Below are 14,672 nucleotides of genomic sequence, written 5' to 3'. Positions count from 1 at the left end.
ACCCAGGTACGTGGGGAATTTCTTGCCTTTTGGGAGGTCTGAGGTCTTCTGCCAGCCTTCAGTAGGTGTTCCGTAGGGGTTGTTCCACCTGTAGATGTATTTCTGGTGTATCCGTGGGGAGGAAGGCGATCTCCGCGTCTTACTCTTCCGCCATCTTCAAGGTTGCCCCCCTCCCCCCGCCTCTCAAATTTTAAAGCTAAGTACACGGAAGATCTGTGAATAGGGCGTTATCTTTATGTTCTTTCAGAAACCCATTAACAGCACACTGGAATTTAAAACTAGTGTCGTCATCTGACACCTGATGCCCAATTGTACAAATTTTAAAATAAGGAATAGTTTCTGGTAAGTCCTCTGGCTTGTAATAGCGGCGAGTATTGGTAAGTCAATAATCAGCCCAAGTTCTTCATTCTGTCCTTGGATTTTGTTAAGGGATCCAAGGGGGAAAAACGTTCTTCTGGAGCAAGATTCTTTTCAAAACTCTTTTTAAAAGGAACTTTGAAAGCAATGAAACGAGTCCCAGGCGTCTGCTGTTCAACTGGGAGATAGTCTTTCCACGTAGACCGGCAGCGGCCACGGGTAGACAGCGGGCTCGGTCCCCAAGAGCGACTCCAGCCTCAGCTCCAGCTTCTCCCCCCCATACCGATTTCTTAATACGCCTTATATTTTCATGCCTTCTACTCCCTGAGAACTCTGTGTGTTTGTTCGTTCCATTTTTTTGTTTCTTTTTTCCACTTTTTTTTGCCACACTGCACAGCATATAGGATCTTAATTCCCCAACCAGGGATCAAACCTGGGCCAGTGAAAGCGCTAAGTCCTAACCACTGGACGGCCAGGGAATTCCCTCCCTGAGAACTCTTAAATATGTGTTCTCACTTGATTCTTAGAGGACGTTTGTGACTATGGAAATGGAATCTCAGAGCCCAGGGCCACAGGGGATAGTTGCTACTCACACTACCCCTGCACATTCCTCTTCCCATTTCCTTCACCCAACTGGTGCCTTCGTCAGCTCTGGCTGCTGCAACAAAGTACCATAGACCAGGTGGCTTAAACAGCAGACGTTTACTTCTCATGGTTCTGGAGGCTGGAAGGCCAAGATGAACGTGCCTGCCGATTCTGTACCCAGTGAGGACCCTCTTCCTCGTTGTCAGACTGATGCCTTCTTGCCTGGTACACAAGGTGGAGAGAAGGGTTTTGGTCTCTCTTCATCTTCTTAGAAGGACACTAATCCCATCATAGGGGCTCTACCTTCATGAGTTTACCTGGTCCTAATCACCTCTCAAAGGCCCCTTCTCCTCAAACCATCACAATCGGGGAGTTAGGGCTGCAACATGTCAAATACTGGGTGACTCAAACATTCAGTCCATAACAACCAGCAATGAATTCCTTCCGATGCGACCTCCTTCAGGAAACCTTTCCTGACTTCTCATTTTGATTTGGGAGAGCATCTGGATCTCTCTCTGATCAGATTGCTTGTAACAGTGGATCCAAATAACTGAGAATGTCTAACAGTGCTTATCTGGGTGGGCTGATGTGGTTCATTCTCACCAACAGAATGTGGGCAACTGATCTGGCCTGTAATCTTGCTTCACACAAGTGTTCTCTCTTCTCCTCTATCCTCAGTGACTTTGTAGCCCACATGCTGAGAATAGCCTGCATGATAGAATATTTTGACTACAGATTTCCATCCAAGGAAAATACATAGAAAATCCATTTCTTTTATCAAAAAGGATTTAAATTTTACCATAACTTTGCAGGATAAATTATTGGAAGTGGTTAATTTTGAAGACTTGAAAACGAATATTGAAATATGACACAAAACATAGTAGCACTTTAGATACACATTGTCCCCTGAGAGGTGTTATTGTCAATCTGACCTAGATCATGTGAATTAACAAACCAGAAGCAAACTCATTTCTCACACTTAAAAACTTTGTATGTTGATATGTACAGTGTTTATTCAAAGTTTGTATAAAAATATTTAATATAGAAATCACTGTTTTACTTAGTATAATAGTAATTACATACATTAATCTCCTATGTATATACTTTCAATGAGCAGTGGGTATAATTTTGCAAGCCTTTTGATTTCTTTGTGCTACATTTATTATAGTTATATCTACTGAAATGTAATTTTATGACTGTTGAAGCAAATAATAAAAGATCAAGATGTATTTTGCATGTCTTTTTTTCATTTTATATTTGCCAGTAATTCATTTACGTTAAGATTTTAAAGTATCAGTCTGTGATGGAATAGGGGAAAAAATTAACAAGGGAGCAAGTTTAGTTCTTCCTCACAGACAGCTTGAGAAGCACTGAGTCAGGTTTCAGTCTTGGGGTGTGCGGTAGGCATGCTTCTTTAGTCTCCAGGGGACCAGTGAAAAATCTGGGTAGGACTGATGATACCCACAGATCCTGGACATTGAACTGCACATAGTGACAAGATGGAATTTTGTGTTTTCTTCCTGGGAGATGGCAGTGAGTGTGCTTTATATGTTGGAAGAAGAATGAAATTATTTGCTGACCAAGAAATGGAAACTGTTTCAAAGGAAGTGTTCACGTTATAAGAATTCTACTTTGTTAATGTCAGCAGAGATAAAAAGAAAATCCAGAGGTACATGAGCTAAGAACATAATATTAATAGCTAATCCTGTGTGAGTCTATTATATGACAAGTTCTCTCAAAACTAGTCACTATTGACTTTGGGTGGAGTTGGGGGAGGGGACAGCCTTGTGCACTGTAGCATGTTTAACAGCATCCTTGGCCTCTACCCATTGAATTCCAGTAGAATGTCCCACCCCAGTTGCAACAACCAAAAATGTATACAGATAAGGCCAAACGACCCTAGAGGATATAATTGTCCCCTTTGAAAATCACTGGTTTGTGTGCTTTGCCACAGTAATTCTCTGAGTAGGTACTATTATCATCTGCATTGGGTAGATGAGGGCAATGAGGTGGGGGCTAGTTAGTGAAGTAGCCCCATGTCAGGAAGCTAAAAAGTGGCAGAGTTGGGACTTGAAACATTAATGGTTTCACTTGGACAGTTCGCTGGGACCAAGACATTCTGGTCCAGTCTGTCTGAACTCTACCATGCTTCTATAGCTGAAAGGTGCTGGTGACTTTCACCCTTTGAATGACACAGTTACTCTGAAGGGGGGATATTGTAGCTGTAGTCTCTCTGTGACCCACTTCAAAGTCTTAAAAGAAATGTCAGGGATTCAGTAATGGAACTTGACATTTCCCTTAGATGCTTGCTACTCCTCTCTTTTTTTTCTCAGCAAAATGGCACTTGTAATGACCTAGTTGCTCAATTCAGAAAGTTTCCTCTTCCTAAAACCTATAACCTATTACCAAGTTGTGTACTATCAAGCTCATAAATTGAATTTGAAAATACCTTGAAGTAATAACATGCTTTCTTTTCTCATAAGACTAGCTTAAGAATATATTTCCATAGATTATCAAATATTCATTTTCAAAATGAATTTTAGTGGTAGCATGGCAACCCACCTTTAGGATGTACCCTATTTATTTAAGTAATCCCTATCTTTGGGCACTGAAAGTTTTCGTGCATCGTAATATTTTTCTCTGTTCGTTTTCTGTCCGTAGAGCCTCAGACAGCACCGCTATCCAGGGCTTACCAGGGAACCTCTTTTGACATAATGTCTTACCAGAGGACTCATTGCATGGTTTCCTTGGAGACACAGAGAAATTTTAAGTCAAAGACGACATGATTGATTGTGAGTCTAGAGAAATCATTCTTGATGTAGATTTGAGGCTGAAATGGACAGAAATGAAACTGGATTCACGGAGAAGGGCTAGAAATCAACTGAGATTCGATAAGGTTCCCGAGATAAAGCAGTGGCAGTGGGAAAGGCTTAAGAGATATTAAAGAGGATTTACAGGATCTGGGAACTGATTAGATAACAGGGTTAGGGAGAGGGGGAAATTTAAGATAACTTCGGGATCTACACTTGCTTATCATCCTGATTTAAAAAATTAACTATGAAGGATAAATCGGACTCCGGTTGATTAACAGGGCCAGAAGAAAAATAATTTGAGAACTATTTTGTCTCCCTGAAACCTAAACCATTGTAATTCCACTTGGGGTCAGTTTTGTCATTCATTATAACATGAAACATCATACTTCTTAAAATCTCTGAACGATAAAAAGAGAACTGGTTCCCCCCTCTCATTTTATTTTACATTTTTTAAATATGTGTGATCCTTGCATGTATATGTTTATCTGGATGGAATGAACAACCTTCTTGATTCTTCCCTTTATAAAGTGTGGACAGAAAGGAAAGGAAGGAAAATAGAAGTTCCTCTGTACAATCATTAATGATCTAGTAATCACAGCAGCTCAATTCAAGTAAAAGCCATTTACTGAGTTCCTATCCCCTGCAAGGCTCTGGCTGGGTGCTGAGTTGTGCCGTACCCAGAGCAATTAGGGGCTGCTGAAAATTCAGGGCCCAGTGAGAGGTCCTGGGTTAGGCAGAAGAGGTGACCAAAGGACTCATCTATGAAATTACCAAGACAGAGTCAAAAAATGAGTTTGTAAGCCTGGAAACAAAGCCAGGGTAAGTTCCAGAAATTTCTGTGCTCTAGTTTTTTTAATATGTGAAATGATTAAAGTAGTGTGTGATATTTGATTTGCATATTATAATTTGCAGGTATAAGATTTAATTTCTGAAAGGATGTTTAATTATTTTCTTGGAAGACTGAGTGATTTCTTACTCCTGTTGATGGGTAACTAAGCCCAATACCTTTGTTTTACAGCTTCATGTCTTTAGATTTGAAATAAACAAAAATTTAGAAGCTTCTCCTTAAGTATGAGTCAAAAGAGAAGTAGAAAGATGATACATCAATAATTACCAGTTTTCCTAAAAACCTATTTAGAGTAGTTATACAAATCTTTAAACTTATATATCATTTTTATTTTTTTAAGTAAATATAGATCAAGATACCATGTGAAACATGACTCAAAGAAATGCAAATAGTTAGGTGGCAATGTTAAGATATTCTTCATCCAAAATAAAATGTTTCTTATTCGATAATGAACCTTTGCTTTTTATTTATTCATTTAACCCTTGAGAGCTTACTATCGATATATGCCAGTCAGTGGTATGAGTAATAGAGATACAATAGTAAACAATACAGAAAAGACATCTAATCTCAATGTCAAAAACATTACTTTTCTGTCACACACACATGCTACTAAGTCTTTTTATGGAATACTAAAGGCATGAAGATGGTTAATAGTTGGGAAATTATTTTTCTAATTATTTCTATGATTTTAACCTAATTTCCATTATTTGCACAGAACAATGCTATGTTCTGTTGAGTCCCATGAATGTAAAGAAGGTATGATTCTTACCCTTAAGGATTTCACCATCTGGTGAAAATAGTTGACCAATTCCAAGATAAAGAAGATAAGCTAAGTATTAAATGTCAGTCCTGCAGGTGAGATCTTTATAAAACAAAAGTTTCCAAATTGCACTTCTTCCGTCATACTCTCCCGTGTAATTAGCCTACATCAAGCTAGAAGATTCTAAAATAAAGGAAATGAAGAACATTTTGAACATCAACAAGACTTTTCTGGAAAACCTCCTCTTAATATGGCAGAAATTAGTGCTTTTAAGCAAATGTAAAAGTCCTAGACTATGCTATAAATTTAGTAAACACAATTTTTGCAGCCATTGTAGCAAATTCCCTAGGAAATACCCACAAAACTTGAGATAAACTTGCTGTCAAACTCTATAAGAAGTAGTTGATAATAAGTGGACATGAAAAAGATTGCAATCCTGAGAGAATCTGAGTCACTTTATAAGACTGGGAGGAGAGCAGAGTGTAGCTTATGATTCTGAGAGAGAGTGCTATTCCTCTCCCATCATAGAAGAGAGGAAGAAAGAGGACCGAGTTTATTCTTTATTCTTGCCCACATTTGGGGACTGAAATTGAACGGCCATCAAAGTAAGCCAAGGCTGTAGTGGGACACATTCTTGCACCATTGCTGTGGAAAAAAACTAGATAGCTCCCTGCAGCTTGGTTTCATTACGTGGCACAGATGTCTTTAAGAAATGGTAGCCTTTTAGGAACTATGGAGAAACAAAGTTGGGCAGGCTGTGCCAGAAGCCCGGGTGAGCCAGTGACATTACTCCTCGGCTAGGAAGATAATGGCATAAGGACATCTCTGGGCAGCAGAATAGCCAGGCCTGCAGATATATAGAAAACATCTAACAATTGCGCACGGTGGCTGACTGTGGTTTGTGTGATAACTGAGGAATCCCACCACCTACCTCCCCTTAGTGAGAGGAAAGGACTTAGCGGGTTGAAAGTTCCCAAGTGTAAATCCAAAGTAAAATGGCATTCCCATTATTTGATACTTGAAAGAGACAGAGAGAAAGAGAGAGAGAGAGAGAAAAAAAACACAAGTTATAACACTATTTATTCTTAGGCATAAGAATTGGGTAATTGATAATTGACCTCTCTGCTCCTCCACATTTCCCAGCCTCCCTTGCCATTGCATTTGGTTCTGGCCATTGAGATATGGACAGAAGTGATGTGTCATTTCTAAGCCTGGCCCATTAATATACCCCTCAAGATTCTTCAGCTCTCTCCTTTCTTGCCATGGTGACTTGGGAAGATCAATGTGGCAGAGGGACAGGATGGGCCCCTGGACCTGCCCTGGACTTCATGGATGCAAATTTAAACCTTTCGTGTGTTAAGTTCCTCAAATTTACCTGTTGTGGCAATTGAGGTTGATTACCTGGACAAATATAAGTCCCAACCTCTATCATTGCTAAGGTGAGAGGATAGAATTGCCAAGCCCCTCTTTGAAACACGTCTTCAGAAGGGCCTTTTATAACTATGCTCGCCCTCCCCCAACTTGGAGGTTGCCTTTTTCATTAGTTTTAAATTAATAGGGATAAGGAGCTGGAAATAAGCACAATATATATTGCTCCAGTGGCTTCTAGTTTGGCTGAAGAATGGCTCTCTTATTTAGATTATACTAAGGAGTAAAAAATAATGCTCTCTATAATTCTAGAGCATATATGGACTAGTTAGAGAAACAAGATGCAATCAACTTGGAATCATTAGAAGAATCATTGTCAATTCCAAGGGACCCATCCCTTATGTCAGGACTCATTCATATCATTAGCTTTCTATTTATGTGATATGAGGACAGAGATTTTGATCCTCTTAGGAATGACTTTTTTTTTAATTGAAGTATACTTGATGTACAATATTATGTTAGTTTCAGTACTACCTAATTATTTGACACTTGCATATATCGTGAAATGATCACCATGATAAGTTTAGTAACCATCTGTCCCCATAAAAAACTACTACAATATTATTGACCATGTTTCTTATGCAGTGTATTACATTCCCGTGGCTTATTTATTTTGTACTAGAGATTTGTACCTCTTAATTCCCTTCACCTATTTCGCCCCCAGTCCCATCCCCCGACCCTCCGGCAACCACCTATTTTTTCTCTGTCTCTATGAGTCTGTTTTCATTTTGTTTTGTTTGTTTGTATTGTTTTTTAGATTCCACATATGAGATCACATGTTGTCTTTCTCTGTCTGACTTATTTCACTTAGCATAATACCCTCAAGATCCATCCATATTGTTGCAAATGGCAAGATTGCATTTTTATGACTGAGTAATATTCTATTATTTATATATATAAATAATATATATGTATTTTTTGCAGTACGCGGTGTCTGTGTATGTGTGTGTGTGTATATATATATATTTATATATATATTTGTATATATATATATATATATATATATATATATATATATATATAAAACATCTTCATCCATTCATCTATTGATGGACACTTAAGTTGCTTCCATACCTTGGTTGTTGTAAATAATGCTGCAATGAACATAGAAGTGCCTATTATCTTTTCAAATTAGTGGTTTTGTTTAATTCAGGTAAACACCCAGAAGTGAAATTGTTGGATTATATGGCAGCTTTGTTTTCAATTTTTTGAGGAATCTCCATACTGTTTTCCATAGTGGCTGCCCCAGTTTACAATCTCACTAACAGTGCAAGAGGGTTCTCTTTTTTCCACATCCTCGCCAGCACTTATTTGTGGTCTTATAGCCATTCTGACAGGTGTGAGGTGGTACCTCATTGTGGTTTTGATTTGCATTTCCCTGACGATGAGTGATGCTGAGCATATTTCTTGTGTCTGTTGGCCACCTGTTTGTCTTTTTTGGAATATGTCTATTCAAGTCCTCTGCCCACTTTTTAATTGGGTTGTTTGATTTTTTTGATGTTGATTTGTATGAGATCTTCGTATATTTTGGATATTAACCCCTTATTGGTCATATCATTTACAAATATCTTCTCCCATTCAGTAGGTTACCTTTTCGTTTTGTTGGTGGTTTTCACCATGCAAAAGCTTTTAAGTTTGATCAGGTCCCATTTTTTTATTTTTGCATTTGTCTCCCTTGCCTGAGGAGGCAGATCCAAAAAAATACTGCTAAAACCAATTTCAAAGAGTGTGCTGTTTATGTTTTCTTCTGACTTTTATCTTAAAATGAAGTTTTGTCTGTCAGTTATTAGCATTGCACTCTTTTCTCTGAGAGTATATGTCCATTTCTAATTCATTGATGACATATATTTTAGACATTATATTAGATCCTGAAACAAACCAATCATAGGGTTACACGTTTATCTCTGGACAACTTGATCTGGAAATGCATATTGACAGATATATTTCCAATACACATTCTGTTCTAATGTCATTGGAGAAAGAATACATGTGTGAAGTAGAAAAATAAGGGGCAATTTGTACATCAATAAGTAACATTTCCTCCACTCAAAAGTCACCTTCAGGGCTTCCCTGGTGGCGCAGTGGTTGAGAGTCCGCCTGCCGATGCAGGAGACGCGGGTTCGTGCCCCGGTCCGGGAAGATCCCCCATGCCGCGGAGCGGCTGGGCCTGTGAGCCAAGACCACTGAGCCTGTGTGTCCGGAGCCTGTGCTCCACAACAAGAGAGGCCACAACAGTGAGATGCCGGCGTACTGCAAAAAAATAAATAAATAAAAATCACCTTCAGAAAACAGTAAATGTCCTTTGTATTTTGCTGCCATTTTCTTAAAGAAAAAAAAAATCCATTACACTGAAACATGGTTCCCCTGATCAACGTTTGGAGCATGTAACTAGAGACAATAAGCTTAAAATAGGAAAGGGGAATAATTAAATAGCTGACCGTAAAAGTTTATTATACAATTAGTTACATGCACACGCTTGTTCATTTTTCATTCTAGACTACTGTTATAATTAGAAAAACTTTAAACACAAGGAAAAAGAACAAAGTTATAGAACATGTAGTTCTGTTTACAACTCAATGATGACTAATTTAGATTATCAGATGGGTAATAAAATGGAAAGTTTCCAATAAAGCAAAACATTTAACATCAATTAAAGTCTTCCTTATAGAGGTAGAAAATATAAAATTTTACTTATCAATCTTGTTTTCAATAACACAGCCTGAAGATATCATGTAACTTGCCCATTTAACTCTTGAATGAATCTCTTAAGAGATTTAAATTGGAATAAATATCACATCTTGAATCAGAATTATCAATGTTAATGTCTACTTAATTTCTGGCTTTAAAACTAATATAAGTCATGTTTTCATGATCCATATGGTATTATTTTTCTAAGGCAAGGCATTCAAAATTAATTATTTTACTTTAGTCCAGATTGTACATAAACTGCTCACAAAAACATAGTTCTGATATCATCAAAAATCTATAAGATACTGCAAAGCAGATGGCTTAAGTTTAGCTATACATTGTTAGAGATATGATATTTAATCTCACTCTACCTGGAATTTTCTTATTTATATATATATTAGTTTTTTTGCCTATATAATTTATAATAAGTTATTCCCAGCTCTAAAACTGTGTTTTTTATTAAGATACAAAACATAATATGCACAGAAATGTGTTTAGATGTAAAACATTCACTTAAGTGAAACATTATTATATCATATTATTCAATAATAATTGCTTACATTTGTTTCAGACTCTTTGTATGCATATTAAATCTTCTCAAAAAATTAGGAAAATTCAACATAATTAACTCCAGTTATAAAGGAGAAAATGAAAGCTTAAGCATTAAGAATATTGACCAAATTCACCCATCTAGAATTATAGAATTGAATTCACATTTGATTATGATTAGTTCATTTGATTTGAGACATTCTGAAAAGAAGTTCAATACCTGAGACCTTATGTTTTCTCCACTGTCATTGTGTCAGAAACGCTATGTTGAAACTCAGTACCATCCCTACTTTATAAACACTTTTATGTATTGCAGGGGTGGAAAGCCCAGACTTCCTTGTCAGCAGGGTTCCATTTAGACTTTGCTGTTTAGAGGTTCTTGGTGAGATTTGGGAGTTAGAAGAAGAGAAGCTTCTATTCTCTAGTGGCAGACGTCTATAGAACGTTGCCAATGGTTTCTTGGTGATCTCTTAGAATCACCTGCTGCCATGCTGCTGGCATCTGAGCTCATCCAGTGCTTGCTTTCTGGGATCTCAGCATTCTGATCTCTGGCTAGTAGCAGCTTCCCTGATTTTCACTCCTCTGACTTTCCCAATGACTGTGCAAGCCTCTAATGCCTACGCATATCAACAATGGTTTCCAATTTCCTGACTGAAGCTCTTGGACAAAGAATTTGATACCAAAGTTTGATACAGTTACAGAACCTCATAGAAGGGAATCTGGAATTGGTTATCTGACTGGGTTAGATTTGAAGGCAGTAATTATCTCATTGCCAGTGAAAACTGGGCTTTTGGTAGTTCTCAGCATACAGAGACAAAACATTTGCTTAAAGTAACATCTGAAGACACTTGTAACTCCATGACTATTGAAAGGAAGGACACTGGAAGATGAAATAGCTATTCCAATACAATATTATAGTGGAAATGATTATTATCCTGACTTTAGAATCATTTGATTGCTGCGTACTGCAATGGAAAGGTGAGTCAGATAATGACAGGTTTATGGTTCAAAGAAGAAAAGAGCCTTAATAAAAGATATTTCTCAGCTCTTATAGTCATAGAACCAAAGTATCCAAAAACCAGGCTTAAGATTTGATCCTATAGGTCATAGAAATTAAACACCAATTGATTTCACAGTTTCATCAGGTCTCTTTTGTGAAAATTAGGGATTAGGCAAGAGTGGGATCCCAGGAACTGGAATGTATGGATTTTGTATGGATTCTAATGACTTTGAATATTTTGATCCCCTGTTATTACTGAGCCCCCCTTTCTAGAAGCCAGTGCCACTGCCAAGCTGCTTCCTCAATCATTCCTACCCTTCCCTGATGATCCTACAATGACTTCACCCGAGACCATCGTGCACAAAGAGATGGGATTCTCCTCGCAGCCCACTCCCAATGTCTCTCCTGTCTCTAGCCCATAATTAGAGCCCACTGACAAGGATCTGAGTACAAATTGAGAGCCAACAGGAGATAGCATACACACCAAAAGAACTGTAAACTTTTTGTTAATTTATATTAAGGGAAACTCAGGGAATATGTGTGAGGAATGGATTCTAAGCCATTAAGACCAGGGAATAAGGAACATAACATTGATATAGGTCAAATTTATTGTTATTCATTGCACACACAAGTGTTTCTGGATTTAATATGTGGTTCAGATAGCTAGGAATGACTCTTACAGTTTCATTGATTGATTGATTGAAACCTAGACTCAGAGTCGTCCTACACTAAATGAAGTTGAGATATCAGAACTTCCTTGACATAATGGAGAGGAAGGAACCCAAAGGCTTAAGGAGGCAGGAATGTTGGAACGAATTTATCATGTGCAATTAATTAATTAGCTCCCTTACCATGTGTCCCGTGAGGATCCAGATAATAATTGTTTCCTAAAGACTTTGGAAAAATACACTGATGAGGAGAACAGAACATCCTTGAGGCTTTTAGTGACTGATCTTTACAAATCAGGGCTGATGGTGGGAGATACTATCAAGGAAATAGTGCCATACTTAAAAAAATAAGGACATCCCAGAGTAGCAGAAGCTTCTGGCTACACTCAAGCACCAGGAACAAATGGGGACTGTTACTGAAATTGGCTGCAAAGTTGGGGTGGTAGTCAAAATGGTTTGATTTGCAAATTTTTTGGCAGTGGCTAATTGATTATGGTGTCTCTAAGGCTGAAAAACAAAATGGGAAGCCTGCTAAAGTGTTACTTAAAGTATATAATCCAATAACATCTAGGTCTTAATTCAACACAGTAGAAAGTGATGCTGCACCCTCACCCCTAATCCATTCCCAGACGTGAATCAATTCATGGACCGAGAGTGCTTTGCTTAAAGGAAGACCATGTTCTCTTGAGAGAAGACCCTGTGACACTGCCACATACGTTCACTGTAAATCTGCCTTCTAGCCTTCCTCACAAGACATTTGGTTTTTCAACATAGTGATTGTGCACTGAAAAATGGAGTTACCTGGACATTTGGAGATTTATTGGACAGTTTCCCTGAGATGAAATGAGAAACTGAAATTCAACTCTGTTCCACCTGTCAGAGGAGACTTATGGAGGTCCCAGCGGAACTGCAAAACCACAGAGGTTATTTTCCTTGTTCCTGAATACCTACTTGATTTAGACATAGTAAGTGACAGAATTCCTTCACGGAGACAGGGCTATTTTAGGAGGAAGTGACAATTGGAACCACTATCAAAGCAAACAAAAGTCAACAACACATCCCTGGGGAGACTGCAAAGACTAATATCACCATCAAAGCATTGAAAGGTGGCAGAGAGTTCAGTCTAACTACATCCCTCACTTAATTTCCCTAATTAGCCTGTGGAAAAAACAGATGAATCTTGGAGAATAAAGGGATTATTTTAAATGGAAGCTGATATTCACTCTAATTACAGCAACTACTGGAACCTGGTATTCAGCTATTGATCCATAAAATGTTTTTTACGTACACTGACTCAGAAAATTAGAGGCAATTAGCTTTCACCTTATAGGGACAGTAGTACACTTTAACTGATTTATCTCAGAACTATGTCAGTTTTGTAGTTATCTGTCATAATCCAATCCACAAAATCATTGTTTCACTGTCCCACAGCACATTAAGGTTGTCCACTCTATTGATGATAAAATCTAACGAGTAGGATGTAAACAATACCATAGATGCCTTGCTGAGACACTTGTATGACAGATGATGAGGGATAACCCCATTAAAATTCAGTGACCTGCTACCTTAGTGAGTTTTTTAGTGGCATAGTGGTCTGGTCTCGTTGATGTATCACATTCAATGTGAAAGACAAGTTGCTGAACCTTTTGCTCCTTATCCCTGAGAAAGAAATAGAATTCTTGGGAGCGTCTTTGGATTTTGGATACTATATTTGACTGCACTGCTCTGATGCATTTACTAAGCATTTCTCAAGGCTGCCAACTTGTCCAGGCCACTCTGTCAACTGCAGCTTATGACCTATAGATCTAATGGAACTTGAACTGTCTATGATGCAAACAGGAATGTTCTAAGGAGTCACTGGCGCACTCCCATAGGAGACCCACTGTGAAGAGACTCCTAGGGTTTTAGAGCAATAACATAACCTCCTTTGCACACAACTTTCTCCTTTTCAGAAACAATTCCTGGTTTGCTACTGGGCCCTCATAGGGGCTAATTGTCTGATCACAGGAAACTCATGATCACATGAGCATGAAATAATGTATTTGATATATCAAGATGACTTGATATATTGTAGAATGCACTGAATGATGGGCCAGTATGGAAACACTTCAATTCAACTGGGAGCGACATACATACAAGATCAGTAGGTTCCAAAGGCTAAAAATTTAATGTGCTGATCACTCAAATTCTCATGAAACAATTCCTAATGTATTGCTACCTCTCCCTCAACTCACACTACATCCTCATGTGGAGTTTCCTCTAACCAGTCGACTGAGGAATAAAATAACTGCCCTTGGTTTAAGCTGGTTCCAAGAGACATGGTAGCACTGGTCATATTTGGACTGTTGCAGAATCATAGCTCCCTCAGGGGATGCCCTAAGAGGTAAAAGAGAAGAGGAATACTTTCAAAGAACTCCAGTCACCTTACTTTCCATTGTGCATGAGAGGAGAGTGACCAGAGATAATGATCTATACTAATTCATGGATGATATCTAACAATCTGGCCAGATGGTCAAAGCTTTAGAAGGAATTAGGTGACAAGAAAGTATAAGAATGGAGCTCTCAGAACGCACAGAAAGTATGAAAATATTTGTTTTCCGTGGGAATGCTAATCAAAAGTTACCGTGGGGCTTCCCTGGTGGTGCAGTGGTTGAGAGTCCGCCTGCTGATACAGGGGACACGGGTACATGCCCCGGTCCGGGAGGATCCCACATGCCTCAGAGCGGCTAGGCCCATGAGCCATGGCCGCTGAGCCTGCGCGTCTGGAGCCTGTGCTCCGCAACGGGAGAGGCCACAACAGTGAGAGGCCCGCGTACTGCAAAATAATAAAAATAAATAAAGTTCTGTCAAAAGTTATGTTTCCTGTCCCCATAACTCGGGCTCTGCAGATTCTGAGATCTTAGTTCCTAAGAATGGAGAATTTCTACCAGGGAGCATATTTAACTTGAAGCTCAGATTGCAACCTGGCCATACTGGA

The 14,672-nt window shown here is 38.5% G+C and overlaps 1 long non-coding RNA gene across 1 annotated transcript; it reads left to right on the top strand.

Annotated features, from left to right (window-relative positions):
* Positions 1-389: 389 nt before the first annotated feature.
* Positions 390-14,124, top strand: LOC116750472. The gene is made up of 3 exons (XR_004349033.1): positions 390-576; positions 13,999-14,001; positions 14,107-14,124. It is a non-coding gene; the product is annotated as an uncharacterized LOC116750472 (long non-coding RNA).
* Positions 14,125-14,672: the final 548 nt, after the last annotated feature.

This window comes from Phocoena sinus, chromosome 3 (assembly GCF_008692025.1).
Source record: "Phocoena sinus isolate mPhoSin1 chromosome 3, mPhoSin1.pri, whole genome shotgun sequence".
Taxonomy (NCBI): Eukaryota; Metazoa; Chordata; class Mammalia; order Artiodactyla; family Phocoenidae; genus Phocoena; species Phocoena sinus.
This window is presented reverse-complemented; position numbering and strand designations above follow the sequence as displayed.